This window comes from Eleutherodactylus coqui, chromosome 5 (assembly GCF_035609145.1).
Source record: "Eleutherodactylus coqui strain aEleCoq1 chromosome 5, aEleCoq1.hap1, whole genome shotgun sequence".
In the NCBI taxonomy this organism is placed as follows: Eukaryota; Metazoa; Chordata; class Amphibia; order Anura; family Eleutherodactylidae; genus Eleutherodactylus; species Eleutherodactylus coqui.
The window spans coordinates 35,251,586-35,272,334 of NC_089841.1; the positions used below are offsets into that span (position 1 = coordinate 35,251,586).

At 38.4% G+C, this 20,749-nt stretch overlaps 1 protein-coding gene across 1 annotated transcript in view; it reads right to left on the reverse strand.

Annotated features, from left to right (window-relative positions):
* Positions 1-20,749, reverse strand: part of LOC136629147 (oocyte zinc finger protein XlCOF7.1-like) — a 43,637-nt gene that overhangs the window by 21,994 nt on the left and 894 nt on the right. The window lies entirely within an intron of this gene.

Genomic DNA, 20,749 nt, shown 5'->3' on the forward strand with positions numbered 1-20,749 from the left:
ATGTACTGATCACACTACACTAATATACTGATCCCACTACACCTACACTACACTAATATACTGATCACACTACACCTCCACTACACTAATATACTGATCCCACTACACCTACACTACAGTAATATACTGATCCCACTACACCTCCACTACACTAATATACTGATCACACTACACCTCCACTACACTAATATACTGATCACACTACACCTCCACTACACTAATATACTGATCCCACTACACCTACACTACAGTAATATACTGATCCCACTACACCTACACTACAGTAATATACTGATCCCACTACACTAATATACTGATCCCACTACACCTACACTACACTAATATAATGATCCCACTACACCTACATTACACTAATATACTGATCACACTACACCTACACTACACTAATATACTGATCCCACTACACCTACACTACAGTAATATACTGTTCACACTACACTAATATACTGATCACACTACACTAATATACTGATCACACTACACCTACACTACACCAATATACTGATCCCACTACACCTACACTACACTAATATACTGATCCCACTACAACTACACTACACTAATATACTGATCCCACTAAACCTACACTACACTAATATAGTGATCCCACTACAACTACACTACACTAATATACTGATCCCACTACAGCTACACTACACTAATATACTGATCCCACTACACCTACACTACACTAATATACTGATCCCACTACACCTACACTACACTAATATACTGATCCCACTACACCTACACTACACTAATATACTGATCCCACTAAACCTACACTATACTAATATACTGATCCCATTACACCTACACTACACTAATATACTGATCCCATTACACCTACACTACACTACACTAATATACTGATCCCATTACACCTACACTACAGTAATATACTGATCACACTACACTAATATACTGATCCCACTACACCTACACTACAGTAATATACTGATCCCACTACACCTACATTACACTAATATACTGATCCCACTACAGCTACACTACACTAATATACTGATCCCACTACCCCTACACTACACTAATGTACTGATCACACTACACTAATATACTGATCCCACTACACCTACACTACACTAATATACTGATCACACTACACCTCCACTACACTAATATACTGATCCCACTACACCTACACTACAGTAATATACTGATCCCACTACACCTCCACTACACTAATATACTGATCACACTACACCTCCACTACACTAATATACTGATCACACTACACCTCCACTACACTAATATACTGATCCCACTACACCTACACTACAGTAATATACTGATCCCACTACACCTACACTACAGTAATATACTGATCCCACTACACTAATATACTGATCCCACTACACCTACACTACACTAATATACTGATCCCACTACACCTACATTACACTAATATACTGATCACACTACACCTACACTACACTAATATACTGATCCCACTACACCTACACTACAGTAATATACTGTTCACACTACACTAATATACTGATCACACTACACTAATATACTGATCACACTACACCTATACTACACCAATATACTGATCCCACTACACCTACACTACACTAATATACTGATCCCACTACAACTACACTACACTAATATACTGATCCCACTAAACCTACACTACACTAATATAGTGATCCCACTACACCTACACTACACTAATATACTGATCCCACTACAGCTACACTACACTAATATACTGATCCCACTACACCTACACTACACTAATATACTGATCCCACTACACCTACACTACACTAATATACTGATCCCACTACACCTACACTACAATAATATACTGATCCCACTAAACCTACACTATACTAATATACTGATCCCATTACACCTACACTACACTAATATACTGATCCCATTACACCTACACTACACTACACTAATATACTGATCCCATTACACCTACACTACACTAATATACTGATCACACTACACCTACACTACACTACACTAATATACTGATCCCACTACACCTACACTCCACTAATATTCTGATCACACTACACCTACACTACAGTAATATACTGATCCCACTACACCTACACTACAGTAATATACTGATCCCACTACACTAATATACTGATCCCACTACACCTACACTACACTAATACACTGATCCCACTACACCTACACTACAGTAATACACTGATCCAACTACACCTACACTACAGTAATACACTGATCCAACTACACCTACACTACACTAATATACTGATCCCACTACCCCTACACTACACTAATATACTGATCCCACTACCCCTACACTACACTAATATACTGATCCCACTACCCCTACACTACACTAATATACTGATCCCACTACCCCTACACTACACTAATGTACTGATCACACTACACCTACACTACACTAATATACTGATCCCACTACACCTACACGACACTAATACACTGATCCCACTACACCTACATTACACTAATATACTGATCCCACTACACCTACACTACAGTAATATACTGATCACACTACACTAATATACTGATCCCACTACACCTACACTACACTAATGTACTGATCCCACTACACCTACACTACACTAATGTACTGATCCCACTACACCTACACTAATATACTGATCCCACTACACCTACACTACACTAATATACTGATCCCACTACACCTACACTACACTAATATAATGATCCCACTACACCTACATTACACTAATATACTGATCCCACTACACCTACACTACACTAATATACTGATCACACTACACCTACACTACACTTACATACTGATCACACTACACCTACACTACACTAATATACTGATCCCACTACAGCTACACTACACTAATATAAGGATCCCTCTACACCTACACTACACTAATATACTGATCCCACTACAGCTACACTACACTAATATACAGATCCCACTACCCCTACACTACACTAATGTACTGATCACACTACATTAATATACTGATCCCACTACACCTACACTACACTAATATACTGATCCCAGTACAGTAATATACTGATCCCACTACACCTACACTACACTAATATACTGATCCCACTACACCTACACTACACTAATATACTGATCCCACTACACCTACACTACACTAATATACTGATCCCACTACACCTACACTACACTAATATACTGATCCCACTACACCTACACTACACTAATATACTGATCCCACTACACCTACACTACACTAATATACTGATCCCACTACACCTACACTACACTAATATACTGATCCCACTACACCTACACTACACTAATATACTAATCACACTACACCTACACTACACTAATATACTAATCACACTACACCTACACTACACTAATATACTGATCCCACTACACCTACACTACACTAATATACTGATCACACTACACCTCCACTACAGTAATATACTGATCACACTACACCTCCACTACAGTAATATACTGATCACACTACACCTACACTACACTAATATACTGATCCCACTACACCTACACTACACTAATATACTGATCCCACTACACCTACACTACACTAATATACTGATCCCACTACACCTACACTACACTAATATACTGATCCCACTACACCTACACTACACTAATATACTAATCACACTACACCTACACTACACTAATATACTGATCCCACTACACCTACACTACACTAATATACTGATCACACTACACCTCCACTACACTAATATACTGATCACACTACACCTCCACTACAGTAATATACTGATCACACTACACCTACACTACAGTAATATACTGATCCCACTACACCTACATTACACTAATGTACTGATCCCACTACAACTACACTACACTAATGTACTGATCCCACTACAACTACACTACACTAATATACTGATCCCACTACACCTACACTACACTAATATACTGATCCCACTACACCTACACTACACTAATATACTGATCCCACTACACCTACACTACACTAATATACTGATCCCACTACACCTACACTACACTAATATACTGATCCCACTACACCTACACTACACTAATATACTAATCACACTACACCTACACTACACTAATATACTAATCACACTACACCTACACTACACTAATATACTGATCCCACTACACCTACACTACACTAATATACTGATCACACTACACCTCCACTACAGTAATATACTGATCACACTACACCTCCACTACAGTAATATACTGATCACACTACACCTACACTACACTAATATACTGATCCCACTACACCTACACTACACTAATATACTGATCCCACTACACCTACACTACACTAATATACTGATCCCACTACACCTACACTACACTAATATACTGATCCCACTACACCTACACTACACTAATATACTAATCACACTACACCTACACTACACTAATATACTGATCCCACTACACCTACACTACACTAATATACTGATCACACTACACCTCCACTACACTAATATACTGATCACACTACACCTCCACTACAGTAATATACTGATCACACTACACCTACACTACAGTAATATACTGATCCCACTACACCTACATTACACTAATGTACTGATCCCACTACAACTACACTACACTAATGTACTGATCCCACTACAACTACACTACACTAATATACTGATCCCACTACACCTACACTACACTAATATACTGATCCCACTACACCTACACTACACTAATGTACTGATCCCACTACAACTACACTACACTAATATACTGATCCCACTACACCTACACTACACTAATATACTGATCCCACTACACCTACACTACACTAATATACTGATCACACTACACCTACACTACACTAATATACTGATCCCACTACAACTACACTACACTAATATACTGATCCCACTACACCTACACTACACTAATATACTGATCCCACTACACCTACACTACACTAATGTACTGATCCCACTACAACTACACTACACTAATATACTGATCCCACTACACCTACACTACACTAATATACTGATCCCACTACACCTACACTACACTAATATACTAATCACACTACACCTACACTACACTAATATACTAATCACACTACACCTACACTACACTAATATACTGATCCCACTACACCTACACTACACTAATATACTGATCACACTACACCTCCACTACAGTAATATACTGATCACACTACACCTCCACTACAGTAATATACTGATCACACTACACCTACACTACACTAATATACTGATCCCACTACACCTACACTACACTAATATACTGATCCCACTACACCTACACTACACTAATATACTGATCCCACTACACCTACACTACACTAATATACTGATCACACTACACCTACACTACAGTAATATACTGATCCCACTACACCTACATTACACTAATGTACTGATCCCACTACAACTACACTACACTAATGTACTGATCCCACTACAACTACACTACAGTAATATACTGATCACACTACACCTCCACTACAGTAATATACTGATCACACTACACCTACACTACACTAATATACTGATCCCACTACACCTACACTACACTAATATACTGATCCCACTACACCTACACTACACTAATATACTGATCCCACTACACCTACACTACACTAATATACTGATCCCACTACACCTACACTACACTAATATACTGATCACACTACACCTACACTACACTAATATACTGATCCCACTACACCTACACTCCACTAATATACTGATCCCACTACACCTACACTCCACTAATATACTGATCCCACTACACCTACACTACACTAATATGCTGATCCCACTACAGCTACACTACACTAATATACTGATCACATTACACCTACACTACACTAATATACTGATCACAATATACCTACACTACACTAATATACTGATCCCACTACACCTACACTACACTAATATACTGATCCCACTACACCTACACTACACTAATATACTGATCCCACTACACTACACTAATATACTGATCCCACTACACTACACTAATATACTAATCCCACTACACCTACACTACACTAATATACTGATCCCACTACACCTACACTAATATACTGATCCCACTACACCTACACTAATATACTGATCCCACTACACCTACACTACACTAATATACTGATCACACTACACCTACACTACACTAATATACTGATCCCACTACACCTACACTACACTAATGTACTGATCCCACTACACCTACACTACACTAATGTACTGATCCCACTACACCTACACTACACTAATGTACTGATCCCACTACAACTACACTACACTAATGTACTGATCCCACTACAACTACACTACACTAATGTACTGATCCCACTACAACTACACTACACTAATGTACTGATCCCACTACAACTACACTACACTAATGTACTGATCCCACTACAACTACACTACACTAATATACTGATCCCACTACACCTACACTACACTAATATACTGATCCCACTACACCTACACTACACTAATGTACTGATCCCACTACAACTACACTACACTAATATACTGATCCCACTACACCTACACTACACTAATATACTGATCCCACTACACCTACACTACACTAATATACTGATCACACTACACCTACACTACACTAATATACTGATCACACTACATCTACACTACACTAATGTACTGATCCCACTACACCTACACTACACTAATGTACTGATCCCACTACAACTACACTACACTAATGTACTGATCCCACTACAACTACACTACACTAATATACTGATCCCACTACACCTACACTACACTAATATACTGATCCCACTACACCTACACTACACTAATATACTGATCCCACTACACGTACACTACACTAATATACTGATCACACTACAACTACACTACACTAATATACTGATCCCACTAAACCTACACTACTCTAATATACTGATCACACTACACCTACACTACACTAATATACTGATCCCACTACACCTACACTACACTAATATACTGATCCCACTACACCTACACTACACTAATATACTGATCCCACTACAGCTACACTACACTAATATGCTGATCCCACTACAGCTACACTACACTAATATACTGATCCCAGTACACCTACACTACACTAATATACTGATCCCACTAAACCTACACTATACTAATATACTGATCCCACTAAACCTACACTACTCTAATATACTGATCACACTACACCTACACTACACTAATATACTTTTCCCACTAAACCTACACTACACTAATATACTGATCCCAGTACACCTACACTACACTAATATACTGATCCCACTACACCTACACTAATATACTGATCCCACTACACCTACACTACACTAATATACTGATCCCACTAAACCTACACTATACTAATATACTGATCACATTACATCTACACTGCACTAATATACTGATCCCATTACACCTACACTACACTAATATACTGATCCCATTACACCTACACTACACTAATATACTGATCACACTACACCTACACTACACTAATATACTGATCCCACTACACCTACACTACACTAATATACTGATCCCACTACACCTACACTCCACTAATATACTGATCCCACTACACCTACACTACACTAATATGCTGATCCCACTACAGCTACACTACACTAATATACTGATCACATTACACCTACACTACACTAATATACTGATCACAATATACCTACACTACACTAATATACTGATCCCACTACACCTACACTACACTAATATACTGATCCCCCTACACCTACACTACACTAATATACTGATCCCACTACACTACACTAATATACTGATCCCCCTACACCTACACTACACTAATATACTGATCCCACTACACTACACTAATATACTGATCCCACTACACTACACTAATATACTAATCCCACTACACCTACACTACACTAATATACTGATCCCACTACACCTACACTAATATACTGATCCCACTACACCTACACTAATATACTGATCCCACTACACCTACACTACACTAATATACTGATCCCACTACACCTATACTACACTAATATACTGATCACACTACACCTACACTACACTAATATACTGATCCCACTACACCTACACTACACTAATATACTGATCCCACTACACCTACACTACACTAATGTACTGATCCCACTACACCTACACTACACTAATGTACTGATCCCACTACAACTACACTACACTAATGTACTGATCCCACTACAACTACACTACACTAATGTACTGATCCCACTACAACTACACTACACTAATGTACTGATCCCACTAAACCTACACTACACTAATATACTGATCCCACTACACCCACACTACACTAATATACTGATCCCACTACACCTACACTACACTAATATACTGATCCCAGTACACCTACACTACACTAATATACTGATCCCACTACACCTACACTAATATACTGATCCCACTACACCTACACTACAATAATATACTGATCCCACTAAACCTACACTATACTAATATACTGATCACATTACATCTACACTGCACTAATATACTGATCCCATTACACCTACACTACACTAATATACTGATCCCATTACACCTACACTACACTAATATACTGATCACACTACACCTACACTACACTAATATACTGATCCCACTACACCTACACTCCACTAATATACTGATCCCACTACACCTACACTCCACTAATATACTGATCCCACTACACCTACACTACACTAATATGCTGATCCCACTACAGCTACACTACACTAATATACTGATCACATTACACCTACACTACACTAATATACTGATCACAATATACCTACACTACACTAATATACTGATCCCACTACACCTACACTACACTAATATACTGATCCCACTACACCTACACTACACTAATATACTGATCCCACTACACTACACTAATATACTGATCCCACTACACTACACTAATATACTAATCCCACTACACCTACACTACACTAATATACTGATCCCACTACACCTACACTAATATACTGATCCCACTACACCTACACTAATATACTGATCCCACTACACCTACACTACACTAATATACTGATCCCACTACACCTATACTACACTAATATACTGATCACACTACACCTACACTACACTAATATACTGATCCCACTACACCTACACTACACTAATGTACTGATCCCACTACACCTACACTACACTAATGTACTGATCCCACTACAACTACACTACACTAATGTACTGATCCCACTACAACTACACTACACTAATGTACTGATCCCACTACAACTACACTACACTAATATACTGATCCCACTACACCTACACTACACTAATATACTGATCCCACTACACCTACGCTACACTAATGTACTGATCCCACTACACCTACACTACACTAATATACTGATCCCACTACACCTACACTACACTAATATACTGATCCCACTACACCTACACTACACTAATATACTGATCCCACTACACCTACACTACACTAATATACTGATCACACTACACCTACACTACACTAATGTACTGATCACACTACATCTACACTACACTAATGTACTGATCCCACTACACCTACACTACACTAATGTACTGATCCCACTACAACTACACTACACTAATGTACTGATCCCACTACAACTACACTACACTAATATACTGATCCCACTACACCTACACTACACTAATATACTGATCCCACTACACCTACACTACACTAATATACTGATCCCACTACACCTACACTACACTAATATACTGATCACACTACAACTACACTACACTAATATACTGATCACATTACACTACACTACACTAATATACTGATCACACTACACCTACACTACACTAATATACTGATCCCACTACACCTACACTACACTAATATACTGATCGCACTACACCTACACTACACTAATATACTGACCCCAGTACACCTACACTACACTAATATACTGATCCCACTAAACCTACACTATACTAATATACTGATCCCACTAAACCTACACTACTCTAATATACTGATCACACTACACCTACACTACACTAATATACTTTTCCCACTAAACCTACACTACACTAATATACTGATCCCACTACACCCACACTACACTAATATACTGATCCCACTACACCTACACTACACTAATATACTGATCCCAGTACACCTACACTACACTAATATACTGATCCCACTACACCTACACTAATATACTGATCCCACTACACCTACACTACACTAATATACTGATCCCACTACACCTACACTACACTAATATACTGATCCCACTACAGCTACACTACACTAATATACTGATCCCACTACACCTACACTCCACTAATATACTGATCCCACTACACCTACACTACACTAATATGCTGATCCCACTACAGCTACACTCCACTAATATACTGATCCCACTACACCTACACTACACTAATATACTGATCACATTACACCTACACTACACTAATATACTGATCCCACTACAGCTACACTACACTAATATACTGATCCCACTACACCTACACTACACTAATATACTGATCCCACTACACCTACACTCCACTAATATACTGATCCCACTACACCTACACTACACTAATATGCTGATCCCACTACAGCTACACTACACTAATATACTGATCACATTACACCTACACTACACTAATATACTGATCACAATATACCTACACTACACTAATATACTGATCCCACTACACCTACACTACACTAATATACTGATCCCCCTACACCTACACTACACTAATATACTGATCCCACTACACTACACTAATATACTGATCCCCCTACACCTACACTACACTAATATACTGATCCCACTACACTACACTAATATACTGATCCCACTACACTACACTAATATACTAATCCCACTACACCTACACTACACTAATATACTGATCCCACTACACCTACACTAATATACTGATCCCACTACACCTACACTAATATACTGATCCCACTACACCTACACTACACTAATATACTGATCCCACTACACCTATACTACACTAATATACTGATCACACTACACCTACACTACACTAATATACTGATCCCACTACACCTACACTACACTAATGTACTGATCCCACTACACCTACACTACACTAATGTACTGATCCCACTACAACTACACTACACTAATGTACTGATCCCACTACAACTACACTACACTAATGTACTGATCCCACTACAACTACACTACACTAATGTACTGATCCCACTAAACCTACACTACACTAATATACTGATCCCACTACACCCACACTACACTAATATACTGATCCCACTACACCTACACTACACTAATATACTGATCCCAGTACACCTACACTACACTAATATACTGATCCCACTACACCTACACTAATATACTGATCCCACTACACCTACACTACACTAATATACTGATCCCACTAAACCTACACTATACTAATATACTGATCACATTACATCTACACTGCACTAATATACTGATCCCATTACACCTACACTACACTAATATACTGATCCCATTACACCTACACTACACTAATATACTGATCACACTACACCTACACTACACTAATATACTGATCCCACTACACCTACACTCCACTAATATACTGATCCCACTACACCTACACTCCACTAATATACTGATCCCACTACACCTACACTACACTAATATGCTGATCCCACTACAGCTACACTACACTAATATACTGATCACATTACACCTACACTACACTAATATACTGATCACAATATACCTACACTACACTAATATACTGATCCCACTACACCTACACTACACTAATATACTGATCCCACTACACCTACACTACACTAATATACTGATCCCACTACACTACACTAATATACTGATCCCACTACACTACACTAATATACTAATCCCACTACACCTACACTACACTAATATACTGATCCCACTACACCTACACTAATATACTGATCCCACTACACCTACACTAATATACTGATCCCACTACACCTACACTACACTAATATACTGATCACACTACAACTACACTACACTAATATACTGATCCCATTACACCTACACTACACTAATGTACTGATCCCACTACAACTACACTACACTAATGTACTGATCCCACTACAACTACACTACACTAATGTACTGATCCCACTACAACTACACTACACTAATATACTGATCCCACTACACCTACACTACACTAATATACTGATCCCACTACATCTACGCTACACTAATGTACTGATCCCACTACACCTACACTACACTAATATACTGATCCCACTACACCTACACTACACTAATATACTGATCCCACTACACCTACACTACACTAATATACTGATCCCACTACACCTACACTACACTAATATACTGATCCCACTACACCTACACTACACTAATATACTGATCACACTACACCTACACTACACTAATGTACTGATCACACTACATCTACACTACACTAATGTACTGATCCCACTACACCTACACTACACTAATGTACTGATCCCACTACAACTACACTACACTAATGTACTGATCCCACTACAACTACACTACACTAATATACTGATCCCACTACACCTACACTACACTAATATACTGATCCCACTACACCTACACTACACTAATATACTGATCCCACTACACCTACACTACACTAATATACTGATCACACTACAACTACACTACACTAATATACTGATCCCACTAAACCTACACTACTCTAATATACTGATCACACTACACCTACACTACACTAATATACTGATCCCACTACACCTACACTACACTAATATACTGATCCCACTACACCTACACTACACTAATATACTGATCCCACTACAGCTACACTACACTAATATACTGATCCCACTAAACCTACACTACTCTAATATACTGATCACACTACACCTACACTACACTAATATACTGATCACATTACACTACACTACACTAATATACTGATCACACTACACCTACACTACACTAATATACTGATCCCACTACACCTACACTACACTAATATACTGATCGCACTACACCTACACTACACTAATATACTGATCCCAGTACACCTACACTACACTAATATACTGATCCCACTAAACCTACACTATACTAATATACTGATCCCACTAAACCTACACTACTCTAATATACTGATCACACTACACCTACACTACACTAATATACTTTTCCCACTAAACCTACACTACACTAATATACTGATCCCACTACACCCACACTACACTAATATACTGATCCCACTACACCTACACTACACTAATATACTGATCCCAGTACACCTACACTACACTAATATACTGATCCCACTACACCTACACTAATATACTGATCCCACTACACCTACACTACACTAATATACTGATCCCACTACACCTACACTACACTAATATACTGATCCCACTACAGCTACACTACACTAATATACTGATCCCACTAAACCTACACTACTCTAATATACTGATCACACTACACCTACACTACACTAATATACTGATCACATTACACTACACTACACTAATATACTGATCACACTACACCTACACTACACTAATATACTGATCCCACTACACCTACACTACACTAATATACTGATCGCACTACACCTACACTACACTAATATACTGATCCCAGTACACCTACACTACACTAATATACTGATCCCACTAAACCTACACTATACTAATATACTGATCCCACTAAACCTACACTACTCTAATATACTGATCACACTACACCTACACTACACTAATATACTTTTCCCACTAAACCTACACTACACTAATATACTGATCCCAGTACACCTACACTACACTAATATACTGATCCCACTACACCTACACTAATATACTGATCCCACTACACCTACACTACACTAATATACTGATCCCACTAAACCTACACTATACTAATATACTGATCACATTACATCTACACTGCACTAATATACTGATCCCATTACACCTACACTACACTAATATACTGATCCCATTACACCTACACTACACTAATATACTGATCACACTACACCTACACTACACTAATATACTGATCCCACTACACCTACACTACACTAATATACTGATCCCACTACACCTACACTCCACTAATATACTGATCCCACTACACCTACACTACACTAATATGCTGATCCCACTACAGCTACACTACACTAATATACTGATCACATTACACCTACACTACACTAATATACTGATCACAATATACCTACACTACACTAATATACTGATCCCACTACACCTACACTACACTAATATACTGATCCCCCTACACCTACACTACACTAATATACTGATCCCACTACACTACACTAATATACTGATCCCCCTACACCTACACTACACTAATATACTGATCCCACTACACTACACTAATATACTGATCCCACTACACTACACTAATATACTAATCCCACTACACCTACACTACACTAATATACTGATCCCACTACACCTACACTAATATACTGATCCCACTACACCTACACTAATATACTGATCCCACTACACATACACTACACTAAGATACTGATCCCACTACACCTATACTACACTAATATACTGATCACACTACACCTACACTACACTAATATACTGATCCCACTACACCTACACTACACTAATGTACTGATCCCACTACACCTACACTACACTAATGTACTGATCCCACTACACCTACACTACACTAATGTACTGATCCCACTACAACTACACTACACTAATGTACTGATCCCACTACAACTACACTACACTAATGTACTGATCCCACTACAACTACACTACACTAATGTACTGATCCCACTAAACCTACACTACACTAATATACTGATCCCACTACACCCACACTACACTAATATACTGATCCCACTACACCTACACTACACTAATATACTGATCCCAGTACACCTACACTACACTAATATACTGATCCCACTACACCTACACTAATATACTGATCCCACTACACCTACACTACACTAATATACTGATCCCACTAAACCTACACTATACTAATATACTGATCCCACTAAACCTACACTACTCTAATATACTGATCACACTACACCTACACTACACTAATATACTTTTCCCACTAAACCTACACTACACTAATATACTGATCCCACTACACCCACACTACACTAATATACTGATCCCACTACACCTACACTACACTAATATACTGATCCCAGTACACCTACACTACACTAATATACTGATCCCACTACACCTACACTAATATACTGATCCCACTACACCTACACTACACTAATATACTGATCCCACTACACCTACACTACACTAATATACTGATCCCACTACAGCTACACTACACTAATATACTGATCCCACTAAACCTACACTACTCTAATATACTGATCACACTACACCTACACTACACTAATATACTGATCACATTACACTACACTACACTAATATACTGATCACACTACACCTACACTACACTAATATACTGATCCCACTACACCTACACTACACTAATATACTGATCGCACTACACCTACACTACACTAATATACTGATCCCAGTACACCTACACTACACTAATATACTGATCCCACTAAACCTACACTATACTAATATACTGATCCCACTAAACCTACACTACTCTAATATACTGATCACACTACACCTACACTACACTAATATACTTTTCCCACTAAACCTACACTACACTAATATACTGATCCCAGTACACCTACACTACACTAATATACTGATCCCACTACACCTACACTAATATACTGATCCCACTACACCTACACTACACTAATATACTGATCCCACTAAACCTACACTATACTAATATACTGATCACATTACATCTACACTGCACTAATATACTGATCCCATTACACCTACACTACACTAATATACTGATCCCATTACACCTACACTACACTAATATACTGATCACACTACACCTACACTACACTAATATACTGATCCCACTACACCTACACTACACTAATATACTGATCCCACTACACCTACACTCCACTAATATACTGATCCCACTACACCTACACTACACTAATATGCTGATCCCACTACAGCTACACTACACTAATATACTGATCACATTACACCTACACTACACTAATATACTGATCACAATATACCTACACTACACTAATATACTGATCCCACTACACCTACACTACACTAATATACTGATCCCCCTACACCTACACTACACTAATATACTGATCCCACTACACTACACTAATATACTGATCCCCCTACACCTACACTACACTAATATACTGATCCCACTACACTACACTAATATACTGATCCCACTACACTACACTAATATACTAATCCCACTACACCTACACTACACTAATATACTGATCCCACTACACCTACACTAATATACTGATCCCACTACACCTACACTAATATACTGATCCCACTACACATACACTACACTAATATACTGATCCCACTACACCTATACTACACTAATATACTGATCACACTACACCTACACTACACTAATATACTGATCCCACTACACCTACACTACACTAATGTACTGATCCCACTACACCTACACTACACTAATGTACTGATCCCACTACACCTACACTACACTAATGTACTGATCCCACTACAACTACACTACACTAATGTACTGATCCCACTACAACTACACTACACTAATGTACTGATCCCACTACAACTACACTACACTAATGTACTGATCCCACTAAACCTACACTACACTAATATACTGATCCCACTACACCCACACTACACTAATATACTGATCCCACTACACCTACACTACACTAATATACTGATCCCAGTACACCTACACTACACTAATATACTGATCCCACTACACCTACACTAATATACTGATCCCACTACACCTACACTACACTAATATACTGATCCCACTAAACCTACACTATACTAATATACTGATCACATTACATCTACACTGCACTAATATACTGATCCCATTACACCTACACTACACTAATATACTGATCCCATTACACCTACACTACACTAATATACTGATCACACTACACCTACACTACACTAATATACTGATCCCACTACACCTACACTCCACTAATATACTGATCCCACTACACCTACACTCCACTAATATACTGATCCCACTACACCTACACTACACTAATATGCTGATCCCACTACAGCTACACTACACTAATATACTGATCACATTACACCTACACTACACTAATATACTGATCCCACTACACCTACACTACACTAATATACTGATCCCACTACACCTACACTACACTAATATACTGATCCCACTACACTACACTAATATACTGATCCCACTACACTACACTAATATACTAATCCCACTACACCTACACTACACTAATATACTGATCCCACTACACCTACACTAATATACTGATCCCACTACACCTACACTACACTAATATACTGATCCCACTACACCTACACTACACTAATGTACTGATCCCACTACACCTACACTACACTAATGTACTGATCCCACTACAACTACACTACACTAATGTACTGATCCCACTACAACTACACTACACTAATGTACTGATCCCACTACACCTACACTACACTAATATACTGATCCCACTACACCTACGCTACACTAATGTACTGATCCCACTACACCTACACTACACTAATATACTGATTCCCCTACACCTACACTACACTAATATACTGATCCCACTACACCTACACTACACTAATATACTGATCCCACTACACCTACACTACACTAATATACTGATCCCACTACACCTACACTACACTAATATACTGATCACACTACACCTACACTACACTAATGTACTGATCACACTACATCTACACTACACTAATGTACTGATCCCACTACACCTACACTACACTAATGTACTGATCCCACTACAACTACACTACACTAATGTACTGATCCCACTACAACTACACTACACTAATATACTGATCCCACTACACCTACACTACACTAATATACTGATCCCACTACACCTACACTACACTAATATACTGATCCCACTACACCTACACTACACTAATATACTGATCCCACTAAACCTACACTACTCTAATATACTGATCACACTACACCTACACTACACTAATATACTGATCACATTACACTACACTACACTAATATACTGATCACACTACACCTACACTACACTAATATACTGATCCCACTACACCTACACTACACTAATATACTGATCGCACTACACCTACACTACACTAATATACTGATCCCAGTACACCTACACTACACTAATATACTGATCCCACTAAACCTACACTATACTAATATACTGATCGCACTAAACCTACACTACTCTAATATACTGATCACACTACACCTACACTACACTAATATACTTTTCCCACTAAACCTACACTACACTAATATACTGATCCCACTACACCCACACTACACTAATATACTGATCCCACTACACCTACACTACACTAATATACTGATCCCAGTACACCTACACTACACTAATATACTGATCCCACTACACCTACACTAATATACTGATCCCACTACACCTACACTACACTAATATACTGATCCCACTAAACCTACACTATACTAATATACTGATCACATTACATCTACACTGCACTAATATACTGATCCCATTACACCTACACTACACTAATATACTGATCCCATTACACCTACACTACACTAATATACTGATCACACTACACCTACACTACACTAATATACTGATCCCACTACACCTACACTACACTAATATACTGATCCCACTACACCTACACTCCACTAATATACTGATCCCACTACACCTACACTACACTAATATGCTGATCCCACTACAGCTACACTACACTAATATACTGATCACATTACACCTACACTACACTAATATACTGATCACAATATACCTACACTACACTAATATACTGATCCCACTACACCTACACTACACTAATATACTGATCCCACTACACCTACACTACACTAATATACTGATCCCACTACACTACACTAATATACTGATCCCACTACACTACACTAATATACTAATCCCACTACACCTACACTACACTAATATACTGATCCCACTACACCTACACTAATATACTCATCCCACTACACCTACACTAATATACTGATCCCACTACACCTACACTACACTAATATACTGATCCCACTACACCTATACTACACTAATATACTGATCACACTACACCTACACTACACTAATATACTGATCCCACTACACCAATATACTGATCCCACTACACCTACACTACACTAATATACTGATCCCACTACACCTACAGTACACTAATATACTGATCGCACTACACCTACACTACACTAATATACTGATCACACTACACCTACACTACACTAATATACTGATCACACTACACCTACACTACACTAATATACTGATCACACTACACCTACACTACACTAATATACTGATCACACTACACCTACACTACACTAATATACTGATCCCACTACACCTACACTAAACTAATATACAGATCACACTACACCTACACTACACTAATATACTGATCCCACTACACCTACACTACACTAATATACTGATCACACTACACCTACACTACACTAATATACTGATCCCACTACACCTACACTACACTAATATACTGATCACACTATACCTACACTACACTAATATACTGATCCCACTACACCTACACTACACTAATATACAGATCACACTACACCTACACTACACTAATATACTGATCCCACTACACCTACACTACACTAATATACTGATCACACTACACCTACACTACACTAATATACTGATCCCACTACACCTACACTACACTAATATACAGATCACACTACACCTACACTACACTAATATACTGATCCCACTACACCTACACTACACTAATATACTGATCACACTACACCTACACTACACTAATATACTGATCCCACTACACCTACACTACAATAATATACTGATCACACTATACCTACACTACACTAATATACTGATCCCACTACACCTACACTACACTAATATACTGATCCCACTACACCTACACTACACTAATATACTGATCACACTATACCTACACTACACTAATATACTGATCACACTATACCTACACTACACTAATATACAGATCACACTACACCTACACTACACTAATATACTGATCCCACTACACCTACACTACACTAATATACTGATCACACTACACCTACACTACACTAATATACTGATCCCAATACACCTACACTACACTAATATACTGATCACACTATACCTACACTACACTAATATACTGATCCCACTACACCTACACTACACTAATATTGGCTCTGTCCTAGGTTCCTATCTCTGTGAGTTCTGCACTCCCAGAGCCACCTGGCCTTTCAGTGCTGGGAGAAATCTGAACTTACAAATGGCAAAGATAATGATTGAAGGATGGTGGCTGATTATAGATGGAGCCATATGAGATGCTTCACCAGCCGGCCTACCGGGTCCCGGACCCTGGGTTTGGTGTCTCCTGCAGTGGGGTCCGTCA